Raw genomic sequence first — 20,861 nt, forward strand, 5'->3', positions numbered from 1 at the left:
GTTGTTTTGAAGTAAGTAAGGGAAGCTGCTCAGTCAGGAGGTACTAAAGAAAGAACAGTGGTGCTGCAATCTTGCAGGTTCCTATCACAAAAAAACAGAAACCTAATTTGTGGACTATAGACAATCTAGCAAGATCTTGCTTCACTTAAGTATTCCTGTGGAAGCTGGAATCAAGAACCTGCCCATGATATCTAGCTTATATGAGCAAATAAATAAATAACAAAACAACAAACACAACAAATGCACTCAATTGGCACCAAGTAATTGGTCATCAGCAGTAAGGCTACAAAACAATAAAGAATCCATATGTGTGACTCAATTACATGGCCACTAGTAAATATAAAAGAAAAGGTACAACTAACAGAATCAATTGCCTCCTGGACCAGATGGGTAGCTGATCCACTTGTCCACCTATTCATACTTCTAAAGCATTCTCCCTTCTGACTATTTCTGTCTCTTGCAGCCTTATTCTTTTTTCTCCTGCCTGGAAGTCTTCATTTCCAAAAGTTTTAACTTCATAAAACCTCTAAAATATGGGATGGGTTAAAGCCCAAGTCCAGGAAGATTTCAGAATCCCTCCCTTCTAACAAAACCCAACAGAAGTCTATAAAGGGACAAGGCAGCTCAGCAGGCCCATAGATCTTTGACACTCTATTCACAAGTATGAATTTCAACATTTAGGAGGTCCTGTGGTTACCTGCCGCTCTCCTCAGTATTGTCACTCTTTTTGAGTAGATGATTCGTCTACCTCATAAGTTCTTGGTTGTCTACTCTTTCTTCCCATAACGGCAGTGACTGTTTTGAGTAGATGGTTCATCTTCCTCATAAGTTCTTGGTCTCTTACTCTTTCCTCCCATAACGGTGGCGACTGTCGCTCATGTGCGGTTCAGTACTTCCCCTGCTCCATTTCTCCTCCTGCAAAGCACCGCCAGCTGCACGCGCTTAACTGCGAGCTGCCTCTCTGTTAAAACTGCTGTGAAACATTACTTAAGGTTTTGTTCTGTTGTTACTCTTATTTTGGCTATACATTCTGGCTTAACCTGGAGGCACCTGTTTGGATTGAGATCTGAGGAATTTGCAAGCCAACGGAGTAAGCTTAAATCACTTCATTGTTTATGGCATCATTTTAAGATTATGTACCTTGCTGAATGTATCCATTTGAAAAAAATGGTAAGCTGTGGACACAAGTTTAGGAATTCAAATGATCTTCAGATGCTCAGTTGAAATTAAGAGGCCTAATGTGTAACATGAAAATATCCCCCCACCATTACACTACAACCAAATTCTCACCTTACCACATTCTTATTGCAACAGAAATTCAGATTCATCAGACCTAATTGCATTTTTGCAATCTTCAATCATCTACTTATGATGATCACATCTCCACTGTGTCTTCACCTTCCAGTTCATAGCTAGCAGTAAAGGAATTAGGCACGTTTTTCTTTTTACTACAGCCCATCAACTTCAAGATCCACAAATGCTGTTTATTCAGAGATCTTTATCTGTACCCCATTGCTGCAAAGAATTGTGGTTTGTTGCCTTTCTGTTAGTTTGAGCAAGTCTGGTCATTTTCCTATGATCCTGTTCACTAAAGGAATGTTGTTATCTGCACAGCCTCTAAATCCTGGATATTTTCTTTTATCACACCATTCCCTGTAAATTCTAAATACTATTGTGTATGAAAATCCCAAGAGACCAGCTCATGCTTATATACTGACACTAACAATCATACCACAGTCAAAGTCACACACTTATATTTGGTTGAAAAGGAGAACTGAACCTTTTGAGTATGTCTCCAAGCTCTATGCACTGAGTTGTGGCCCCTATGATTGGCTATTTCAAGCTGCAGACTATTTACAAAAATGTGCCGGTGGACCAATAAACTGGTCAATGAGTTTAAAATGCATATGAAGTGTAGAGCTGAAAAATACTTATGGTAACTTTAAATAACTAACAAATTGAATTGATTTTTTGTTCATTAATATATATTAAGATGATATCAAAAAATAAATATTGAATCTCCTGGTTAAGCATATTGCTATAACTTGAAGAATTCACGTCCGATTTAAGTTTGGCTCCTGCCTTGGCCATGTGAGTGAGTGTGGGAGTCTGCCCTGTCATGGATTACTGGCACCTCGTCTGCTTCCCGTTTCATACTTAATGAAGGCTCCCATTATTATGTAAAGGACAATACTGGTTTGAAAAGTGAATGGATGAATTAAAGGAAATGTCTTCTAATAACCCCTTAAATATGCAACACTAACAGACTGTGTCCATGGTGTCCTCATTTGAACAAAATGGACACTGTAAAAACACAAATGAATTAAAGTTTTGTGATGTAGACACATTTGACACTTTCACTGAATGGCTTGCTTTAATAACATAAAAGAGAAAACTATGCCAGTCCTTTGGGATGGCAAATATAAAACACTGCTTCTGTTGAACCTTTTGTGAGTCACTTGGCAGGGGGTTAGTAGGACATTTTGACCTAGTTTATATGCTCTAAATTGTTTCCTCAGTGACTTGTCCCCTGGAAAATTCTCTCCATCACATATTGATGTCTGATCCCAAGATAATTTACTCTCTTAGACACAAAGCTATACAACTAAGAGAGAAGGGGTCAGGTTAACAAATCCCTGTAATGCGACCGTTTCTATTGACTACTGTCATGGAATACAAGTGACTAATTAACTGGATGCTATTAATTAAGAAAAAGGAACTTTTTAATTTCAGTCTTAACAGATTTAATAAATGGGATTTAATATTGGTTGTTTGAATCCCACTGGAGTTTTGAAGTACCATGATATGAGAACAAAAAAAACTCTAAATTATATTTAACAGCTTTTGCTGCCTAGGTACTCTAGATTGGAGTGAGTGTGCAGTACTATGTAGCTCTCAATACATGCCTTTAAATGCAGTATACAAAATTATGTACATATGTGTCCTTCAAAAGTGCAATACACCCATCTGTTCATCATTTTTAACTCACATAGCCAATACAGGTTTGTATAAAATCTAAAATATCCCTAAATCTCTAAGTGCAAGGTAGAAATCAGAATTAGAAGGGAAATCACTCCATCACAGGGCACACTCATGCACACACCCATCCTCATTTACTAATGGGCAAATTAACAATGCCAATGAGACAGTAGCCAGATCTTTCAGATGTAAGAGGAAAACCAGAATGCCAAATAATAACCCAGGAGAATATGTGGAGAGCTACTTCAACCACCACCACTACCACCACCAATGTGCAGCATCCACGTGAATAATGCAATGGCAGCCATTCTTCTGCCTGTATGCCACCCCACATTATCAAGACACTTACATTACATTTATGATGACTCTAGACATGGAACATGACAATTACTGAAGTCCAGGTTTTGTGTTCCTCTGTCTTCCTTAATTTCTATCTTCAGATCAGGTTAATCGTCAAAGCAAGTGGGGTTACAGTATTCTTTGCACTTTGTTCCTACTGTTCAGATTAGAACACACAAATAATAATAGAAAGCCTCCTAAAAGTCCCACAGGGCAGGCTAAGACCTTTACTAACCCTCACACCAGACAACCAGCTCTCATACTCCACATGCACAATTTGACCTTCACAGGTGAACAAAGTGGAACAGGCTTTAAAAAGACACAATACATTAAATGTTCAAAAATATCCACAAAAATGACCTTCAAGGGAAGGGAAAACTGTCAATCTCTGGCTTGAAAACACAAGTCCAACCAAGCAAATTTTAAAATGCAGGATTTTAATTAAATTTAGCAAAAAAGAAGTACAAAAATAGAAAACAGAGAAAATGGGATAAAATAAGGCAAAAGGGTTTGCCCAAAAGGGCAACCCAAAGCAAACAAGTTATGGTACAAAATCCCACAGATAGATAAATTGATAAAAATTTGAAACGTTATCTTCATGCTTGATTATTCCTAAGTCAATTTGTATTAAAGTAATGAACATCAACAATGCCAGTGCCTGCTTGTCTAATTTCAAATTCACACTATTATATATGATATAAAATAAAATATTTGGGAGAAAACACTTTTGTGATTTATTTTTCTTTATTAATTTACAGTCACTTGTTTTCCCTTTCTCTCCTTTATAGAGTTGTGTCTGTGCAAAATAGATAGATAGATAGATAGATAGATAGATAGATAGATAGATAGATAGATAGATAGATAGATAGATAGATAGATAGATAGATAGATTCTTCCTGGATTTAGGTGGCGACTGGTTAAAAGGAGGGAAGCTGGCTGCTTTTCGTTTCACAATCAAAAAGAAACAGAAAGCTTCAATGTTTTTGAGGGTTTGTATGACGGTTGGAGAGAACGAGGGAGGGCGAGAGAGGGGGGGAGAGAGAGGGAGAGAGACAGGCAGAGAGAGAGAGAGAGAGAGAGAGATGAGAGAGAGAGAGAGAGAGAGAGAGAGAGATATGCAGTGACTACCCGCTCTTATACATAGCCGAAGTACTTAAAAGAACACAAAGCAAGGTAGAAGTCTCTGTTCATTAAATCCTACTTCCAACAAAATGTTTTTAAAATACAGACCCGGCTAAATAAGACGAGGACGCTTGAAGAAAGTGGAGAAAGGAAGACGTGCAAATAACGGTGAGTAGGGGTTATCGCTTCTATCCACAGGAGCAGGTGCAGTAGAGTAGGAAAATGAGAAATAACGCTGACTTACGAGGGTCTGAGAAAGTGTCAAAGATGAATTTGTAATTTGTTTTGTAAAAAATGGAAACGAAGAAGTGGAGTGGAGCCGCTTTCTTTTAATTGTGTGCCATTCAGTTGATTTGTATTTGTTCTGTGCATTATATTTACATCATATACAATGCTTAAAAGGTGACCGTATTCTGTACATTGGACCCGTAATCGAACGATCTGCTTGACCATGTGTATCCTGGAAAGTTAAACTCAGACACGCGTTTAGTTTGAATCTGTTTTCTGAGTCATTCGAAGTCCCGTATTTTCCAACCACACTCTCCGCAGACGATTTCACATTTTTAATTTGTTAAAGGGTAGTTTTCACATACAAAATTTCATTTTAAGTGGTACACCCATGGGGGGCAACTTCCCCATGCATTCTCTTTCATTGTATTCAGCAGTTTAACCTGAGCACTATCCGAAGAGTTTATCTTAAAATTCGATAGACTGAAAAAATGAGTTTGTTGAAAAGTTCGATTCAGAATATTAATAAAATATAGTTTTACCAACATATTAGCGGTAGTATGTATTGTTGACAGCGAATAATTTGCTATCGCGTATATCCAGTAGCCGTACTACTGATCGTTATCACCCTCTTTATCGTTTCATCTGTCAGCACTGACTTCACACTTCTGTTTTGCATGCTAAAACAAAAAAATCAAAACATGAAACTTTTTTTACTTGCTTTACACACAGAAAGAGATAAAGACATTCAGAAAGATAGAAAGAGACAGAGAGATGGAGAGAGATTGTGAAAAGAAAGACATGATTAAACCGCAAGATCACTTAATCCATCAAGTCTAACATTGTTCTTGAAATGGATGTGAAATAAATAAATAAATAAATAAATAAATAAATAAATAAATAAAACGAGTCAGTGATGCTTTTCAGTATTAGAAGATAATCCTCATTATGAATTTCCACATTCAACTGTGCTCTTCATACTAGATTATTTCATAACAAGATGACAGGTTCAAGAATCTGCTGGGAACTTCTGTTTTTCAGTGAGAATTTCTCAATAGTCTACTTGAAGGAAGCCATCTGCACACAAAATAAGTTAACTTTGTTTTACTTATTTTGCTCTTCAATAAGAGCTTCCAAAAGATGCAACTATCATTTTTTTAACTTATACTTTTTCCATTTACTGAATGCCAGAGCATTTTCCAAAAGAATCTGGATAAGTAGCTGTTAGGTTCTTTGCTCATGAAGTTGGTTCTTTGTGCTTCCTAATATGTAGAAAAAAACCTGAACAGATTAATTTTTGGTAGGCTACATAGCAGGACACTAACAAACTGAGAAAACCTGACCTTAGCCTGTGTTACTATATGTATGCAGCAAGAGTCCTTTTAAAATCACGACCATTGGGATTTCAGAAGTCTGTTGCCATCTATTCATGGTTACTTACTGTATGGGGCTTGTTATGCATCTAAATAAAGGTTCTTTCAGGAACATTCATGTAGATGGATCTTTTGGGAACCAAAAATGGATCCTCGGTGACACTGCTCTGAATAACCAATCTGGCACCTTTATTTTTAAGAGTTGTACATCAGACCTGTCTAAACTAAAAAAGAAATAGAACTGCTTCTAATATGTACTGTATGTTCTAAGTGTAATATACTGTACATAGGGCATAAAGTTGCGCATCAGTTTATTAAAAGTAAAAAACTAATAATCATGCCACTTAGGTTGTGATGTCAGCTTCAGTTATGTACTGGTTAGGACAGGATACTTTTCAAAATTCATTAAGTGGTAAAGATTTAGTGCATCTTTTTTTGCAGTTGTATTGCACCATTTTGTATATGAATAATTTAAATACCTAGTTAAATCCATCCATCCATTATCAAATTCACTTAATACAGATTAGAACAATCAATGAAATATCTGAATAAGTATTAATTACACATCTCTATAAAAAGGCAGTGCAGTGTTTAGTGCCATAAGTTCATTGCATGCACCTGATTGCTGTCTTTGTGAAGTTTGGATGTCATGAGCATTTTGTTCCAGGTATTCTAGTTTTCCTTGCACATCCTCAGAAACATGCAGATAAGACTAAATGACAACTCTAAATTATTCCCAGTGTGACTGTTGGTGTGTGTGGGGGGGGTGATCCCTTTATTGAACTAGTGCGCCACTCAGGACTGGTTACTACACACACATTGCTACTAGGACAGGCTTCAGCCTATGGCAAATGTGCATGTGGGTTGCAAAAACTATTTTGTTTGGTTCTAAAAAAACACATTGTTTCTTTCCTCCATGTATAATTTAATTACTATAATCTTTAAATAAAGAAAATCATACAACCATAACAAAAGAATTCATGTTGCCTTACATCATTCATTGTATCACATGGCCATGTGTTTTCTGGAAAGGTAAAGTGCCTTCAGTGTCTGGTGCCCACTGTATGAAAGGATTCAAAACCCCCTCAAGCCTGTGATAGATTTTGGTTATGTGCCTTTGGCTTGGTAATGCACATAAGATGGACACCCAAGTCCTTCCTGATCTGCAAGCATCTTGAATGTTCTTCAAAAAAGCCCATTTAATGTGATACTGTATAGGAATCAGGGTTTTATAAGAGAACTGAAGAGGACACAGCAGTTTGGTCCCCCATTATTTCTTGAGGTAGAGTGCTCTTGTTCTAAGTCTGTAAGATGTGTGTTTGTTGGTTCAGTAGGCAGACACACCTTTTCCTTTGCTGTAGGTTACCAACCGTTTGTGGTAAGCTTCACAATACCACAAAAATAATTTTGTTTTGTTGTTTTTGTTTTAATTATAAAACAGTCAAACTCCAAACTTTCAACTTGTCTTAGTTTCTGAAAGATTATAAAAAGCTAATGATGATAAGAAGGAAAAAACATGAAAGCTCATTTATCACACCTAATTGGGACATGTCTGGTTTCTTGGAGATAGTCATTTTCAAGCTATTTATAAATCTATACAGTTTTAGCTGCTTAGTCTGCTGCTTGACAAATTATTCTAGATTCACTGCTTTTAGAATAGCTATGTTATCTCCCCTTGACTGTTTATCTTTTCTGTCACAATATAATTTGTCTGAACCGTATGTACAGTATATTGAAAGTGTTTTATGATTGTGATTAGATAAGTGGGTCACCAAATGGATGGGTGGTTTAATAACCTTATACTCTAATTTCATTTATCTGTTATATGGTAAATGTTCTTCCTGTTAGTTTATTGGATAATTCCAGAGTGAGACTTTGTGAACATGAGCATCTGCAGAAAATGTTTCAGGGGAGGGCAACAATTTTTGCAAACCATAAAATATGGAATGTTCAAACCAACAGACCTTCTTCTTCTTCTTTCAGCTTCTCTTGTGAGGGGTTACCACAACATATCATCTTGTTCCATATCTTCCTGTCCTCTGTGTCTTGTTCTGTTACACCCACCACCTGCATGTCCTCTCTCACCACATCCATAAACCTTCTCTTAGGCCTTTCTCTTCTCCTCTTACCTGGTAGCTCTATCCTTAACATCTTTCTCCCAATATATCCAGCATCTCTCTTCTGCACATGTCCAAACCAATGCAATCTTGCCACTCTGACTTAGACTCCCAACCGTCCAACCTAAGCTGACCCTCTAATGTACTCATTTCTAATCCTATCCATCCTCATCACACACAATGAAAATCTTAGCATCTTTAACTCCGCCATCTCCAGCACTGTTTCCTGTTTTCTGGTCAGGGCCTCTGTCTCCAACCCATATAACATAGCTGGTCTCACTACTCTTGCTGATACCCGTCTGTCACAAATTACTCCTGATACTCTCCTCCAGCCATTCCACCCTGCCTGCACTCACTTCTTCACTTGTCTTCCACAATCCCTGTTACTTTGTAATGTTGATCTCAAGTATTTAAACTCATCCACATTCACCAACTCTACTCCCTGCATCTTCACCATTCCACTGACCTCCCCTCTCATTTACACACATGTATGCTGTCTTGTTCCTACTGACTTTCATTCCTCTCCCGTCTAGAGCATATCTCCACCTCTCCAGAGTCTCCTCAATCTGCTGCCTACTATCGCTACAGATCACAATGTCATCAGCAAACATCATAGTCCACAGGGACTCCTGTCTAATCTCGTCTGTCAACCTGTCCATCACCATTGCAAAGAAGAAAGGGCTCAGAGCTGATCCCTGATGTAATCCCACCTCCACCTTGAATACATCCGTCACTCCTACAACAGACCTTACCATTGTCATACTTCCCTCGTACATATCCTATACAACTCTTACATGCTTCTCTGCTACTCCCGACTTCCTCATACAATACCACAACTCCTCTCGAGGCATTTTGTCATATGCTTTCTCCAGGTCCTAAAAGACAATGCAACTCCTTCTGGCCTTCTATGTACTTCTCCATCAACACCCTCAGAGCAAACATCGCATCTATCATGCTCTTTCCTGGCATGAAACCATAGTGCTGCTTGCTAATCATCACCTCCCTTCTTAACCTAGCTTCCACTACTCTTTCTCATAACTTCATGCTGCAGCTCATCAATTTTATCCTCCTGTAGTTACTACAGCTCTGCATATCCCCTTATTTTTACAAATCGGTACCAGTGCACTTCTTCTCCACTCCTCAGGCATCCTCTCACTTTCCAAGATTCCATTAAACAATCTGGTTAAAAACTCCACTGCAATCTCTTCTAAACACCAACGGCCTTTCCATTCTTCATCCTCTTCATAGCTGTCCTTACTTCCTCCTTACTAATCCCTTGCAACTCCTGATTCGCTATCCCCACATCATCCAATCGTCTCTCTCTCTCTCATTCTCTTAATTCATCAGCCTCTCAAAGTACTCTTTTCATCTGCTCAACACACTCTCCTCACTGCCTCGAAAGCTTGCATATTGTAATCTTTTTAGTTAGCCAATAAGAGGTGTTACTTTGCTTGACTCAGCTATGTTAAAAATACCTGTACTAAAGCTCCTGTAGAGTGTACAGGTAGATACTGTTATATGTATATAAAAACTGTGTTTACTTTTACTTATATGTACATTCAATGAATGTCTCAGACTCCCATCAAAGGTTTACAGAGTCCTGGGCTATTTTGAAACTGTTAACGCACAGTTAGCCTTTTCACTGATGAGACTGACCTTGTTGGGAATTTTCATTGCAAGGAAATGAGAGCCGTTTTAATCGGGTTAGTCCCTATGGTATTCTTTACTTCTTCCTCTTTGTTTCTTCATTTCTTCCCTCTCTTTGTATTTTGTCACAAATTTCTGTTCCTGATAAAATGTCTGGAACTTACACAAGGTGTAGTGTGAGAAAGACAGGTTGTCTGAGGCTGATTGTTATTTGGGAAAGAACAGACATGGCAGATAAACTTCAGGCTGGAACCTGTTCTTGTTTGTGTTCCCCTAAACATAGTCCTATACCAGTACATGTTTATGACAGTATAGATAAAAAATAAGATTATACTTTATACCAATTCCAAAAATTTACATTTATTTATAGATCTTTGTAATGTATGAATTGATCTTCATGAATCACTAAACATTGTACATCAAATTAGTTCAATCTCAACTCATTATTATTTATTTAAATATTTATTTCCAAATTAAATTAAAATAAGAAATTTAGCAAGTGCTTTTAAATGAGAATGTTAAACAATGCATTCTTTAAAGATATAAATGCTGAATCATTCACATTTGATAATTAATTTAAAGAGAAATGTTGTAACATTAGAATACAGGAAGCATTTCCTAACACAAACACAGTGAAACAAACCCTTCAGGCCACATTGGTAAAGCTCTCATGCTGCCATTGTTAAAGACCTAAGTAGATGAGATGGTCAGATATCACAGTGATGCAGGACACTGTAATCAAGGACACTCCTGAGAGCTAAAGGCCAGAGAATTCAAGAGAAAAAGATTAAGAACATCACTACACAATAGGTCCCAAACAAACCTCCCCTACATAATGCTGAAACATATATTTCAAGTAAAGGATGCACAGAATATTCATTCCTCGAAAATGTTTGCCCCAAAAATAGCAAACATGGTAGTATTCAGTCAGATAAATAATCATGTCAAATTTATTTGTTCAAATGCTTACAACTGTTCCCATTACTCAAATGCAGTAGTTAGAGATGACGTGTCACATCTCATTGTATTGTGGTGTGTGGATGGCATCTTTAGAGAGTCTTAATCCCATACATACAGTATCTATATATAAATGTATGCATATATATCTCTCTATTATAAAAAAAAATCCTGGGAGAGAAAGACTAGGGAGACGAGACGTGATCTTCACATGAAGATCACGGAAGACACTTAAAAGACCCGCGAGATGAAAGAGATCGACCCAGGACCATCTCACGGGGACATAGAACATGAGATTCTTGCAAGACACGCCCTACTTACAACCATGGGCAGCAACACACTCCGTCATGTCAAGGCTTTGAGCACACACAGATCTGAGCGCATATAAAGCATATAAGGACAATACGTTATAGATAAAATGTTGACAACTAAGCGAAGAAGAAAGAGCAGCGCAGAGAAAAGAGACTCAAAAGCATTGGAGAGAAAAAAATGCAAAAAAGAAAAAGAATAATTGAGGTGCAAATTCAGAAAATAAGGAAAGTAATAATCAGCCCAGAACAAGTGGAATTGAAAAAAAAAATCATGTCCAATTGGGCTCAGAATTAAAAGAAAGAGTAAAAGACCAAGTAGAACTTCATAAAGACATTCAGAAACGTTGGCACTATACACATGCAGAGCAGGTTAGAGATTAAAAAAGCAGTGGAATTCGAAAGGGTAAAAAAAAAACAGTGGTACAATAGAAATGCAGAGAAAGGAAAAGAGTATGAAAGCAGGAAAATTTGGAAGTATTGTAACGTCCCAGGCAGGTTGAAGCCTTTTTTTATTTTGAGTGACTGTTAGGTTCAATTGAGGGAGGGCGGAGTTGAGCATGGAAGACTGACAGCGGGGTATTGATTGATGCGGTAAGGGGGGTGGCTGGGATGGGAGGAGGGGGTTGGAGAGGGTGCTAGAGGGTTGTGTTTGGGGTTACGAAGTCGGTGTTCTTTTTCTTGAATGTTCAAGTAAAACTTTTGTGAGACTTTACTACGTCTGTCTGTTTTTTTTTTACTTCTTCTCTTTTCGAGCCGGACACGGAGGTCACTACAGTATCAAAAAAAGATAGTAAAGATCGCATTAGCACAAACAAAAGGAAATTATTACTCAAAAAAAAGGGAAAATAATCATCATGGACCAGGTGTAATTGAAAAAATAGCAGGACAAAGAGAGGTCAGAAATAAAAGACAAAGAGTATAAAACAAAATAAAATGTCATAAAGAGGTTAAAAAACAAGGGGGCCAAACACATGCAGAGCAGGTTAGAGATAATGAAAACAGCAGAATTCAAAAGACTCAAAAAAAAAAGGTAGGCTCAAAACACATGCAGAGCAAGATACAGAATATATAAGTAGAAAAAATTGAAAGTGTCGAAACAAAGAAAGTAAACATCACATTAGCACAAACAAAGAGAAATTATTACTTGGAGAAATAATGAAAAGGTGAATAGAGATAGAATATATGGACATACAGTACAGTAGGTGATATGTCTGAAATATGTAAATATTGTAAAGCTTTGAAGTTTAAGTCAGAGAATTTCAAAAACAGGGTTTACCTCACATGCATTTATTGGTTACTTTGCAAAAAAAATTATAACTGCTGATGATGTGGATCGGATTGTCTGTGCTGAAATTCCAAACAGAGAAACCTATCCTGAATTATGGTACAAAGTCATTAACACATGTCTCACGGACCTCATTTAAAAGATTCAGCCTGTTGGGACTCTAAAGATTCCAAATATTGTTTTTAAAGAAGTTCTGAATTAAAAGTGAAACTAATGAAATAGCAACAATTCAAAGAGAAAAAAAATCTTAAACATATGTATCTGGAAAACCAAACACAGGGGACTGCGAGCGAAGCCCCCTAGTATACTGCATATATTGTAACAACCCAGGGGACACAAGAGACAGAGTAATAGAATTAGCTACTATAAGCTGACTGCTGGTGAATGGCCCTTAAACAGACCAATGGAACCTTCAGTGGCTGCTTCTGCTATGCCACTCAGTTCTTCAGTGGTAATACACACCCCAAGCTGCTTTGCACCTTTGACCGTTTACACACACTGCCCGACTCTGCCTCACTTCACTCACCAGCTCCAGGAGCCAACCCAAGGCCAGGGTCCACATCTGAGGCTTGCCAGAGACCATGCATCCTGGCTAACAGGCTTTAGCAACCGAGAGATGTAATTGAAGCACTATTGAAGTTGTGCGCCTACATCCCCTGCCTCCCTGCTGCTTTATAGTCAGCCTCTCCAGGTATTCGCAATCCCTTGGACAGGTCCTGCAACTTGAAGAGTGTGTCCCTCTCAGATCCATACCCAGGGGTCACTACAATATACATATTGCATATAAACATCTAATAAAAAAAGATACCATTTGATATTCAACCTGTTTTTTTCTTTAATTTGACTAACACCAATAATTTTCATTTCAGTGGATCCAAACTCTGGAAGATCTACCTGTCAATATTAGTGAATCTCCATTGATCTTAGTATTTACATAAAGGTTGACAACTCATTATTACAGCCTCATATACTCTTAATTGAGTTGCTGCTGAGACACTGTCCATATTATATGTGGTAATTTTTAGGTTTTCCTGTTTTTCCTCCTTTTTGACTCAATGTCTTTGCATGATTCAGAAATAGACCAGAATCAATCGGGTAACCAAGATCTTACACGGACTGAATGGTCACATTCTTGAACTGAGAGGTATGAGCTCTGAGGAGAGACTGATAGAGTTGAACCTTTTCAGTGTAAGACAATGAAGATTAAGAGATTAACACATGATGGAGATGTTTAAAATTCTGAAAGGAAACTGTACTGTGGATCCCTGGTGCTACTTTAAAATAGATTTTCTTCATCAGTAAAAAGGGACGCTGTTAGAAACTTATTAAGGGGAACATTGCACAAAGTTTTTCTTCACACAGAGAACCATAAACACATGTAATAAAACCAAGAAGCATGGTGGAGAGGACAAAAGGGACCTTCAAAATCTCAACTAAGTTTTATTTTGAGAATCCAGGTGGCCTGTTCTAGTTAAAATTTTTATCTGACTGTTTAAAGTGGTCTCTAGATGGGCATCAATTAATAATGGAGAATGAGTGTAGATGCAGCAGTTTTACAGCTCGTTGATGGGAGGTGGTGTGGTTGGTTAATGTTGAGACAGACCGTAGTAAAAGAGTAATTTAACTCAGCTTTTTCCTGTGTATAAGTGGGGAATGACTCCGGCTCAATACATTAAATGAAACTCCCTAATGGATTTAAAGTTTGCTTTACTTCTTATTAGGCTTCAGAGTTTCCTTCCTTTTTTATTTTCCCTTTGTGCTGATAGCTCAAAAACCTCTAGAAACGTGACTTGCATTTAACATGTGAGCCTTAGTCTTCAAGAAGCGTCACAGCTGAAGTAATAGTTAACTAATCGCACGCAGCTGTTTTTTTTTTTTTTGTGGGTTTTGCAAAAAAAGTCGAGATTTTATAATTTGCACCATTCGCACAACAAAGTACAGTCTATGTAAATTTTCAGGAAATATCTGTGTGACTTGTCACATGAACAGGTACTGAAGTCTGTTTTCTGTACTTTCCCTTGGGAACTTAAAAAAATGCCAGGGAAATCGAAATTAACATCTGGTAGGGTGACCTCTAAAGTTAACTTTCATATTACGCACATTAACATTGTTATGTTAAATGATGTTTAGACATATGTATCTAAAGGAGAAGTATTGCCATGAGCTGTTAAATCTACTATTGCAGTGGAATGTCTAGATGTGCAGAGGTTCATTGAAGATATGGGTTGTTATTTGTGGAACTAGTGGTTTTATTTATTGACATGTTAGTAAATTAAGAGTATCATAAACATACAATACTTACACTACTTTGCAGTTTCTAGCTGACAGACTTTGTATCCCTTTGGCTTTTCTGATTTTTACTGAGCTAATAAAGCATTATAATAGCACTAGCTGTATAAGCCCGTGCTATAAAAACCCTGGGCTCCTAGAAACCATGGATTCTGGCACATCAATCAATCAATTGCAACAGTTGTGCATTTGCGGCTAAGTGAGACTCTCTTTCTTTGGGGGTTTCGTTTTGCCGACATGCTCACCTCCATTGTCTATCAGTTGCTAAGCAAATTTCTCTCTCCTCAGAGGTTTTGTTTTGCTGATGTGCTCGCCTCGCTTGCGTATTGGCGGATAAGCGAGTTTCTCTTTTCTCGGCAGTTTCACTTTGGTGATAGAGTCGAATTTTTTTTAGCTTCATGCTGTACCCTCTCACTTCTGGGCCGGACAGACAGACACACATACTTCTACGCGTAGAAGTTTATATATAAGATATTACACATAGTTGACATGATATGCAATATTTTTTTATCGTATTGTTTTTTTATTGATTGAATCTTGCATCTGGTTAGTCTAAAAGTTAGCATGTTCTCTCCCTGATTGCATGGAGTTTATTTTTGATTTCGTTAGTGTTCTTCCATCAAGACAAAAGAAGTTCATTATAGGGTAACAGGCAATTCTGAATTGTTACAGTGTAAATGAGAATGTGTGTGTATGTGAGTGAACCTTGTAATGGAGTGCTGGGATAGGCTTACAATATTATATTCTTTCTTTCTTTTTTAAAATAGTCAATGTATTTGTATTTTTAAAGAAATTAGGGGACTGTGCCCCCTTCTCGCTTCTTTCACCAACCCCCATGCAGGCACTACGCGCTAGCCACTCTGCAGTTCTGCCACTCACGTATGGATAAGCAAATGTACAATTTAAACAGATTGTTATTTTCATGGGAATTGTTACATATGCATAATAGACCTATTTTACATTACAGCAAGTAATTAACCATAGTAAAAAATAGTAAAACGTAATAAATTAAAAGAAAATCATGTTTCATGTTGCATTATAGGTATTCGATGTGTTATACGTTTTTGTTCTGTTTGGCTTTGAAATTAATATGCAAATACATTTTAAACTTACACTTTTACTGTAAAACTTCAGTAAAAACAATATTTGAAATTAACCTTTTGTCAATATCGCTTTGAATTTTGATTCCGTGTTTGGAGATATAGAACATTGTGACAACGCAACGTATAATTGCCCGTGAGTGAATATCGTTTCTTTCTCTCTAATAAATAAACCAAATTTTTCAAATGTTTGTCCCTGTGATTTGTTAATTGTCATAGCAAAAGCTATTCTAGCGGGAAACTGTAAACATTTTGATACGAATGGCATATCAAGATCTCCTTTGGTGTCTATTGTTTTCTGCGAAAGATGTATTACATTACCTTTCTTGTCGCCTATTAAACTTTTACATGTCAGAATTTTTCAATCAATTTTGAATACAACTAATCTTGTCCTATTGCATAGCCCATCACTCATACATAAATTACACAATAACATTACAAATACATCCTTCTTTCAACAGTAATTCGGCTGGTGGAAGACCGGACGGTGTTAACAGTTATAGATATTCTACGGGATACTGTAAGTTGCTGTTTTCATCTTCCACAACATCACCATAGTCTATTGATATGCCTTTAGCCAATTTGCCATGTAACCAATCGACAATTTTCGTGTTAATTCGTTAGACTTCATCGTTTCTCGGTGCTAGGATTGCCCATGTACTCATTTCTTTTGTTGATTACTCTTCGGGATAAAATTCTTTATTAAGATTTGGACATAATAAGTCTTCTTTTACTCGGAACTTAAAGTGAGGAAAACGTAAAAATCTATAAGTGCTGACAAGTCTTGGCTTGTCTCAAGATCTTCTTTAGTAATATTTGGACAGAGACAACTTTTTTCTAATTTTGGTTCTGTACATTACCACAATGAATTTTAAATGAAACAACTCAGATGCAGTTGAAGTGCAGACTTTCAGCTTTAATTCAGTGGGGTGAACAAAACGATTGCATAAAAATGTAAGGCAACTAAAGCATTTTTTAACACAATCCCTTCATTTCGGGGGGTCAAAAAGGGATTGTGTTTAAAAATGCTTTAGTTGCCTCACATTTTTATACAATCGTTTTGTTCACCCCACTGAATTAAAGCTGAAAGTCTACACTTCAACTGCATCTGAGCTGTTTCATTTAAAATTCATTGTGGTAATGTACAGAACCAAAATTAGAAAAAAGTTGTCTCTGTCCAAATATTTATGGACCTAACTGTATCTACATATCTTGTAGCACAGTATAGACCAGTTAGTCCTTTACAACTATTAAATGTGATAATGTGTCATCATTAAATAAACTTTTCCGTGAGAATAGATATTTCTGGTGTATATATATTTACACAGAGTAATAAAAAATAAATATAAGGGCTGTATTATAGGCATGCTTGACTCAGAATATGTGCCAAGGATAGCAAAGTATGTAAAAAAGATGTTTTATTAAAAATTTCAAAAACACAAGGAACAAATCAATAAAATAACTATATACTGTAGATAGGATAGGATAAATAATAACCAGAAAAAAAAGTCTAAGATCTAGCATTCCTTTAGGGATTGAATAAGTAAAGGTTTGTCTAAGAAAATGGTCCATAAAACACCTGGACAAGACCCTTTTTTATCAAGCTTTATTTATTTCATTTTCAGTTGGAATAACACATCTGTTGTATTAATCAAGTGGAAGGTGGTGCAAATATCTTTCAGCTGAGCTTAACAGACATTTGTAGAATACCTTTAAAAGTGGGAATTAAAACATGAGAGTTTATTCCAACTTCAAGGGCTTCTAACACCATGGAAAAAATAGGAGTTTAATAAAGTCAAGAGTAAAATCAAATCCTGAAGCTAAGGGAGCCTGGCATTTGGTGGCTACTTTTACAAGTCGGGCCTACTGTACTCCTTGCTTGAATCTGAAGATTCTCAGCTTAGACAAGTGCCTGCAGTCTATTACTTTTTAAATTTAGTCCATGCAAAGCACAAAAAGAAGAATGTTCTCTTTGAAGAGTAGTTCTTCATGAATTACCTGTAATTATGAATCTACTGTAGGTTCTATTTTTTCCAACTTTCAACTTTTTATGAATATTCAGTAAATTTGTTAAGATTTCCATAGATTTAGAGCTTACTCTTTTGTTTATAGGGCTGTTTCATTTTCGACAATTCTACACTGCCTAAAAGTTCAAATTCAGGCTCAGTTGGGTTTGATTGTCAGCTTTGATCATTTTAATTTATTAATTTCTGAAATGTTTAGGAAATGAGGCATGTTGCAATAAACAAGTTATCACTTTTGATAGTGTGCTATGTATTTTTCTGTTTTACTAATCAGCTGATTGAATAAGGCTGAAGTACATTATTTTAAATCAAAGAGTTTCAATACCAGTGTTACACTAGGAACCGAAAAAAAAAAAAAAACATACATTCAAATTCAGTTTATGTTAGTGTGAAATGTTCAGTGATGTTTTTTAACCTTGAGGTTTCACTATGAGTGTTTCCTGTCAGAATCACAAGCAGAACAGCCTCCACAGAGGAAGAGATAGCAGCTATTTGTAGCATATTGTTATATTGTTTTTAAGGGACATGTTTAAAGTTCTCACCAAAATCCAATATATTTTAACAACACTCAGCCTTTAAAACCATTTCTGCCTGCATTTCCTCAATAATGTACAGGTCTACGTTTATTGTTGAGTGTACTTTTATATGATTTATATAAATATATAATTATATAGTGGTTTTGTTTGGTTTTAATTTTTAGATTTTTTGATGTTTTAAGTTGTTTATAATTGTGTCTTTTATTTATTTATTTATTGTTTGTTCGGTGTCCTTGAGTTCTCTGAAAGGCGCCTTGTATAAATAAAATATATTATTATTATTATAAATGTTTACAACATCCACAGCATTTACTATGAAAAAATGTCTTTAGAAATACTATTATAATATTGAACATTTATTTAATCTGCATTACCCAAAAAATTACAGTATCAGTTACCATTATTATATAAACAGATGGTTATTGTTAAGATGTTACTTAAATACTGCTACTACTACTACTACTACTACTACTACTACTAATAATAATAATAATAATAATAATAATAATAATAATAATAATAATAATAGATACAAATCAAACTAAATAAAGAATAAATAACTGAAAAGTTTAAAAAAAAAAACCTTGCCAGTAAGTCGTACAAATATATATTTATTAAAAGATATTTACATATAACCTTATTTAAATTATCGTATGTTTATTTTTGTAATAACAATATATATAACCAATTAGTAATAGTGTGTGTGTGTGTTTGGGGCAACAAAAACTCCAGGAAGGGAAACCCTTCAGAAAATAAACCTCCACAGTGATCCACAATGTTCTGCCATTTTTCAATTCTTACTTTATTGTTAGCTACACCACCTGCAGTTTCACTTTAAATTTTCCACCGTAAGCCATTTAGACATTATTTTGGCATATGCTATAAAAAATGCCTTATAAAGTAAATGGCATGAAGTGACGACTCGGTTCCTTTCTCATACTTTTGATGCTGTACTTTTTTTTAGGTTTTATTGCCTGCCTGGCCTATTTTGTTGATTGACTGATCTTTGAACACATCCCTACTTGCTATGTTCCGTATTTTTCTGTGATTGAATTACTGTCCTTTTTTCTCCTCTGTACTCTACATATATTGCAGTCTCCTGTCCCACTAATTTAAATTCATGTCTTAAACTGGTGTTGCTTTTGACATAAACTGATATTTCATTCTTAGTAAGTCTTCTTTGATCTTAGGTAGCATGAAAAGAAAATGGATGGATGTTCAGCTTCCAAAAACGATGATGAATGGTATACTTTTTGTACATAATAATCTGTTTAAACACTGTAGACAGAGGGTGACTCTCTATGTTGTAGTTAAAAAATCTCCTTAGTTCCAGAAGTCTGTTCACATTCTGGCTAACTCACTGTCTTTGTGGTGCCTGCACATTGTTCACACGTATAGGATTTCTTATCTCTCATCTCAAAGACCTGGGAGCTCGATTAATGTTTAACTGCGAATTGACCTGGTGGATGGATAGAAAGTGAGTGCTTCTGGTGACAGCCAAGCCTTCTATCCAGGCTGGTTCCTATTTTGTGCCTGGTGAAAGTGGAATAGGCTGTGCTTTGGGCACAGATGGAGGAACTTTATTAGATGTTGAAGAGCTAATAAGGATTTTTTTTTATTGTTTGCCCACTCCTGTATCTTTTCGTTCAAAACCAAATTATGTATCTTCAACAGCATATCATGAAATACCTCTGTGAAATGGGAATGTTTCTAATTGTTCCTTCTTTGATGAAAACATAGTTGTTCTGTACTTCAAGGATAATTAATTCCAAATAAAATTAGCTACTGTCAAGGTTCAGTTGACACTACACACAAAACAATATAAATAAACACATAAGCAGTAATAGTAGACTGAAAGAAAGGAACTATACATGAAGGTGTTATAGTTGAGACTGTAAGGAGTTGCTTCACCCCACGCATATGACCGGAGATGTTCAATGGGACTACCTGTCCACTTGACTGACCTCCAAACAAGCACATAAAGACCACAATGTCAGTAAACAAAATAGACTAAAACAGCACAATATACACACACAAAGTACCAAACGCAATTGCATAAAGAAACACAACAAAAACCTAGAATTAGCCAGAAAATAAACACATGAAGTGTACTGACTGGAGGCAGTCATTGAAAGTTTTTTAATAGAAAAGGTAGGTGATACATAGGTCAAAACTGGAAGTCAGCAACAGCATTGACAGAACCCAAAACACTAACCAGAAATCAAAGTCAAAAAGGAATACACAAGAAGTTAAGTACCAAAAGAAACATGAAGATCACAAGCAAAGTAGTTTTATCTCAGATATTGAGAATTGGCTCTGGTGACCTTTATACTGACACACCGTTGAACTTATCGCAGCATCATCCCAATGCATTATTGACATTGATTTCCAAGGAAACAGGCAATGCAAAAACCATTCATGTCAGAAACTGATTCTCTATGTATGAAAATCCCCCAAAACACACAGAGAATCAAGGAAAATCATGATAAATGTAAATCTACATGAAGTAGATTGAATACAGCTTTGTAACACAAATCAGAAGGTTTGAAGCTGT

At 36.2% G+C, this 20,861-nt stretch overlaps 1 protein-coding gene across 3 annotated transcripts in view; it reads left to right on the plus strand.

Moving 5' to 3' along the window:
• Positions 1 to 20,861, plus strand: part of cnr2 (cannabinoid receptor 2) — a 437,724-nt gene that overhangs the window by 378,874 nt on the left and 37,989 nt on the right. The window contains exon 1 of one of the 3 annotated variants that reach the window (XM_028819150.2): positions 4,431 to 4,608. The exons of the other annotated variants lie outside the window; for them this stretch is intronic. The gene's annotated coding sequence lies outside the window, so the exon portion shown is untranslated. Of the gene's footprint in view, positions 1 to 4,430; positions 4,609 to 20,861 lie in introns of those variants that run through there. 3 annotated transcript variants of the gene reach the window in all.

This window comes from Erpetoichthys calabaricus, chromosome 14 (genome assembly GCF_900747795.2).
Source record: "Erpetoichthys calabaricus chromosome 14, fErpCal1.3, whole genome shotgun sequence".
Classification (NCBI taxonomy): domain Eukaryota; kingdom Metazoa; phylum Chordata; class Cladistia; order Polypteriformes; family Polypteridae; genus Erpetoichthys; species Erpetoichthys calabaricus.